Source organism: Chinchilla lanigera, unplaced genomic scaffold (assembly GCF_000276665.1).
Source record: "Chinchilla lanigera isolate Chin_1 unplaced genomic scaffold, ChiLan1.0 scaffold00085, whole genome shotgun sequence".
Lineage (NCBI taxonomy): Eukaryota > Metazoa > Chordata > Mammalia > Rodentia > Chinchillidae > Chinchilla > Chinchilla lanigera.
In genome coordinates, this window is record NW_004955486.1 from 9718391 (window position 1) to 9724312 (window position 5922).

A 5922-nucleotide genomic window follows, 5' to 3' on the forward strand; every position below is an offset into this window, starting at 1 on the left:
TAAACAAGTGTACAGATTTTAATTCAAAACACAGCTCTTTGAAATGCTGTTTCCTTGCATACAGCAGACAATACATTTTTCATAGTTTTTAACATTACATATAAAATGAGGCACTGTTATACAGATTTGAATTTATTCACACAAGTAGGAATTTCAGTCCCATCTGCAGGCTTGCATTTGTTTGATGTTTTCTGAATTGCAAACTGTTCATAAAAATAAGTCTTCTGAAAGAGGAGTGTAAGAGAAACCAGCAAATGTATCATCTGCCTCTGGCATACTAGCATTCACGACTGAGTAGTCAGAAGACACACAGCATGGAACCGTTTCCCCTGTAATACTGTGTCAAAATCTCTGATGTCTGGTCACATTAGGAGTAAAGGGTGGCGGAATACTCTTGTACAAGGTCAGTCCAGGTGAGTGATTCAAGAAAGGATGATTCTGAATTTCAAGAACGTCTTCTTTGGCAACAAATCAATTTTGGCTTTTTCCAAGAATTCTTCCAGAATGGACCAGGCTGTGAGGCTCACTCCAGGCCTCAAATTTAGGGGCTTGTGAAGAATATTATCATACATTTCAGCAATATCTCAGCAGTAAAAAGGTGGCAATCCGTATAGCATTTCATACAGAACAGCACCAAGGCACCACCAATCCATTGTTGTCATAGGGCTATTTCCTTACTAATCCAGGTGCAAGGTACTCTGGTGCCCCACAAAATGTTGTAGTGGTATCAGAGATAGCAGTTCCTTCTTTGCAAAGCCCCAAATCTGTTATGACAACATGTCTGAATCCAAAAGAATATTTGCTGATTTCAAGTCTCTGTACACTATTTTGAGGAAGTTCAAGTAACCCAATGCCCTGGCAATTTCAGCAGCATAAAATCTCACTCTGTTCAGGAAAGGACCATTCTCTTTGGAAGTGAAAAAATAGCTCCCCTCCATTAACAAAATCTAGAACAAAATAAAGTTTCTACTTGCTTGGAAAGAATAATGTAATTTAACCAAAAATGGATGTTTCACATTTTTCAAGAGAACATTGTGTTCAGCCATAGTGGGTTTGCTCTTTCCTTTTGAGAACTACTTTTTTCTGTAACACTTTGACAGCATAAAATTTTCCATCCAGTTTTTGTTTTGCAAGAACCTTACCAAAACTGCCTTTTCCAATAACTTAAAAAGTCAAAGTCAGTTGGTTTAGCATGAGGATTTCCAGTTGGTCCCAGGTTGATGATCTATGAGGTAGAGTGTAACTTCTGAGTACTACTTTCATCTTCATCTTCAGATGAATCTGACTGATGTGTTGGACTGTCCATTTGAAGGAATACTCTAACATCTGGATGATTGTAAAAGCTCTAGATGTCTAAGTTGTGGATGAATTCATTCAGTCCTGCTCTTCTTTGTTTAATAAAATCTAGATCAGAATTATCACCAAATATTCTTTTGGCAGGAATTTTGAGAGCCATAGCAGAAAATTATTTCTTTACAGTGTTGTAAAGTTTGTTAAACTCTGCATATCTCCTTAAGATAAACCACTCACTCCTGCCCACAGAGAGTAGAACTTTATAAATAGTAAACCTCTTGTTTTTCTGTGCTCATCAGAGCTGGGAATGCTTACATTTGGACAGCTTCCTGTGTAGTCCATCATGGTATAGTCTTTCTGAAAAATAATCAAGAGAATAAGAACATTTAACTAATGCAAAATATGAAACCTCTTAAAGTAATGTTCAAATTCCATTATGCAACCTTCGGGGACCCACTCTGGAGGAGTGAGAAGTCCAACCTGATTATGTTGAAGCCTCCAATTATGTACCAAAGCAACTCTTCCAAGGGACAGGTGTCACCATTCTTGCCTGCACTCCTGGGCCCACCACCACCTCTCACCTGCAGAGCATCTCTGTGACCCTGTTCCCTTCTTTCCCTACCTAAGCCAGAGTGACCTACACAGAACCTTCTCTCCAGTGGTCCCTGTGACTCTCTTAGTCTTGCCTTTCTCCACCCCTACCCCATCACCAGGCACTTTGCCCCAACACTCCAGCAGTCTCGTGGCCATGCCCCGTACTTCCCTTGCCCACACCCAGTGGATTCACTTCCTGCACCTATTCAAGGCTTTCCTGGCCATCACCTCTGGGACAAGGTCTCCCCTTTCTTCTCCCCCTACTGTTGTGTCTCTCCCTACAGTACTGACCACCTTCTCGGAATCATGTGACTGACTTCCTTGTCACTGTTTCAGTCTATGTCCTTCACCAGTGTTTATCACAATACCTGCAGGGGACACTAACGTGAGTAAATAAATCCTTGTACATTTAATTTCATTAACTGTAAAAATGTGATGGATCCTAAGTTCTCATTATGACTTCTTAATAAACTCAATAACATCCTCCCATTTTTCTGTCTGAAATCATGCTCCTTCTGGGGCTGGTGTGCTTTCTCAGGTGGATGAGGCATGGCCCTGATGCAGACTGGACATTTGGGGTCCTTGGTGGTGCTCATGGAAGATGAAGTGGCACTGGGGAAAACACCACTTGCCACACCAGAGGTCAACAAAAGCACCCCTGGTCCCCCAGGAGCCTTAAGGACCCAAAGAGAGACAAAGTCTAGATTTGGGAGGCAGATAATAAAATGAGGAGGCAGGTGTCTCAGAAAGATGGGCAGTACAGAGCAGGGCTTTCCTGGCCCAGAGAGCTGCTTGTTGGGCTGGGCACAGGCCTTGACTCTGAGGTGGCTCTCTGGGACAGGGCAGGCCCCTCTCTCCCCTTTGCTCGGCCCCAAAGCCAGCACTCACTCATTCTATCGGGCACTTCAATATGCTATAAAGGTAAGATCCCACTTGCCTTCCCGATGCCCTGGGATTGAGGTAGGTTAAAAGATAGCAAGATAGGTAGAAAGGAGACAAAGAAAATCATAATTTTAAAGTTGAGCTTTTAAGAAAACTGCAGGACACAAAGTCCCCCCCCCAAAAAAAAATCCCTGTCTGAAGAGACACAGTAAGTCTGCAAATTAGGGTGGTGCCTTTCCTTGCAAATTGGGCCTAATTTTCACAAATTTCAGACTTCCACCCTCAAGCTAGCAGCACAATTAAGTAGGCAGCATCTCTCTAAACTTCCAATGCAAATGATTTGCATTCTTACTTGCAGACACTAGGAGTACACATCCTAGACAGTCTGTCTTGAGGACACCCCAAGACCACAGGAAATTCCCAGCCCAGGCCATAATGCCTCTCAGCTGTGTGCTGCACTCCCTTCTCAGCGTGGACCTCTTTCTGCTCCTACATATGCCTCTCACTGACAATTCTTTTCTATGATGAGTCAAAAGCTACACCCAGGAGAGGGTGAGCTGAAGTCTCCATCTCCTCTTGAGAGGGACCTCCACAGAGCAAGTCTGGTGACAAGATAAAAGAAGACAACCCATTTTAAAGGGTGGGGAGGGGCACAGGAGGAAAGAGGGTCCATCCCTAGGCTTCTTTTTCCTCTCTGCATCCCCTCCCCTCTGGTTGGGCCCACCTAGACCCATCCCCAAGCTGGAGCCCAGGGAACTGGGAGAGCTCAAGAGCTGCTGCCCTGACAAGTGCCCCAGCACAGGAACACTTGCAGCTGTCTCGCTCAGCTCACCCGAGGCGGGGAGGGGAAGTAGAAGGGGGCGGGAGGTTAGGGATGTTAAGGTGCCAGACAGCAGGACAGATCCTGGCCAGCTAGGCCTAGAGCCAGCCAGAGGGTTGGGGCAGAGGATCCAGATCCTAACCATGAGGCGCTTTCTGGGCTGGCAGGGTCACTTGGCTTCTCACATTTATCTGAGACCAGAGGGGAATGGGCAGCCTCACTCAGGAGTGACAGACAGCCTTTCCATCAACCCTGAGAGCCCCACCCCACCTCAGTGCCCTAGAGGGACCTGGGATAGGCTCAGAGAAGGCTCAGAAGCTCCTCCAGGGCCAGGGATAGGGAACAGGTGTTGGGACAGAGGTGGAGGCATTTGGTAGATGAGGTGACCCTTCAGCACACCAGCTGTTTCACTCCTTCACAGAAAAGCTGCAACAGCAGGAGGATTGCTGTGAGTTGGAGGCCAGCCTGGGCTACATAGTGAGACCCTGCCTCAAAAAACAAAACAAAACTGCAAGGCTCCCCAGCTGCTCCAACCTCCAGCTCCCTGCTGGTCCTGCTGGCCCCACCTCGCTTTCTTCCCCTTGTGGATTTTGGGAATTCAGCTGTCTCCGTTGAGCCCTGCAGAGCTCCACCCCGCAGGCTTTGGTGTGACTCCTTTGCTTGCTTGAGGCAGGCCCCCAATTGGATTAGGTGCACAGAGGTCTGCAGCCCAAGGCTCAGGGGCCCCAGCAATCCTCTTTTGGATGCTGTAGAATGCCCAGATTTGAGCACTGCAAAGCTCGGAGTATCATGCTGTAAACCAAAGTGAAACAACAGCAAACTCAAAAATAATCATAAGGCTGTTTTCCCACTCTTCTCTGAATCAACAGAAACGTTTTAACAATTGGCCCTCACTTTTTTTTTTTATTAGCTCTACTCGGCTGGGGCTCAACCCACTATTGGGTAATCCAGAAGAATGTGACATCACTAACCCCAGGACATCATTCTATCTAGCTTGTGTCACTACTTTGTGACATCACCCACCTGTGCAGTGGCAGCCTTACATCCTGTTCCATGACGTTCTCTTGACCCTGTGCTGTCACCTGATGCGACCTGCCCGCCGACCCCCGGCCTGGACCACCGGCCTCTCTGCCTCCCAAAGCCTGCCTGGTGGTGAGCTTGTGCTCCCCGGCTCCGCGGGCCCACTCTAGGTGCTGCACTGAGCTCAGGAAACAGCGATTTCCAGCGCAACCAGCGGCGCGGCGACCACCTCGCGACGCCTAGTAGAGGTCGGTGGTCTGAGGCTTGCAGGGTTGGAGCGGACTGACGGTGGGCGGGTCGAGGCGAGTCCGACTGGGCTGCAGGGGCGTCGCGCCCATTGGCGCGCGCCGGCGTGGGAAAGGCCGGGGGCCCGGGTTCGCACGCCCTTCGGTGGCTGGGCCTTAAATAGCAGGCGCCGCGCGCGAGCTGGGGCCAGGACCCTCCAGAGGGCGCGGAGCGCACCACGCGCGCACACCCTGCAAGGAAGCCGAGCGCCGCGGCGCTGCGAGGGGCGCCGGCCAGCGCCAGTCGGACCCCAGACAAGGCCCGCAGCGCGGTGGAGCCCCTCAAGGACGGGCCCGGCCGCACGCGGAGGGATAGCGACGCGTGGGCTTCAGCTGCTCCCCGACCCGCAGTCCTCCATACCGGTCATGGAGAAGCGGCGCCGAGCGCGCATCATCGAGAGCCTTGCCCAGCCCAAGACCCTCATCCTGGACTCGCTCAGGAAAGACCTAAGTGCGGGGGCAGAGGAAGGGCCCATCACGCTTTCCCTACCCTCAGAGCTCCCGCCGCTCGAAACTGGAGAAGGCCGACATCCTGGAGATGAGCGTAAGACCCCTGACAACCTGCGTCGCATGCAGGTGACAGGTGAGGCGCGGGTGGCCCGGCGTGGGGCCTCCGCCCGGGACGCCCCCTCGAGTCCCCGCCTCTCCCGCAGCCGCGCTGGGGGCCGACCCCGCCGTCCTGGGCTAGTATCGCGCCGGCTTCACCTTCACCGAGAGCCTGGCAGAGGCGAACCCTTCCTGACCGGCTGCGCTCGCGCCTACTGCGCCAGCGGGGGCCCTCGCCCCGCGCCAGCTCGCCGCCCAGGTCCACCTGTGGCCGCCGCCGCTCGAGGACTCCTGCGGTGCCCAAGTCCGGGCCGCAGGGCCGGGGCGGGCCCTGGAGGCCGCGGCTGCGATGAGCTGCGCCCAGTCCTCGAGCGCGGGCTGGGTCAAGACTGTACCACAGTGTATTTAATTCCAGAGGCCCGCGTCAAGACTTTTCTGGGTTGTTTTCTTTGTGAACAGTCTGGTTCCTGAGAGCCCAGCCCA

The 5922-nt window shown here is 51.3% G+C and overlaps 1 pseudogene; it reads right to left on the reverse strand.

Moving 5' to 3' along the window:
• Positions 1 to 5245, reverse strand: LOC102030202 (annotated as a pseudogene).
• Between the last annotated feature and the right edge of the window lie 677 nt (positions 5246 to 5922).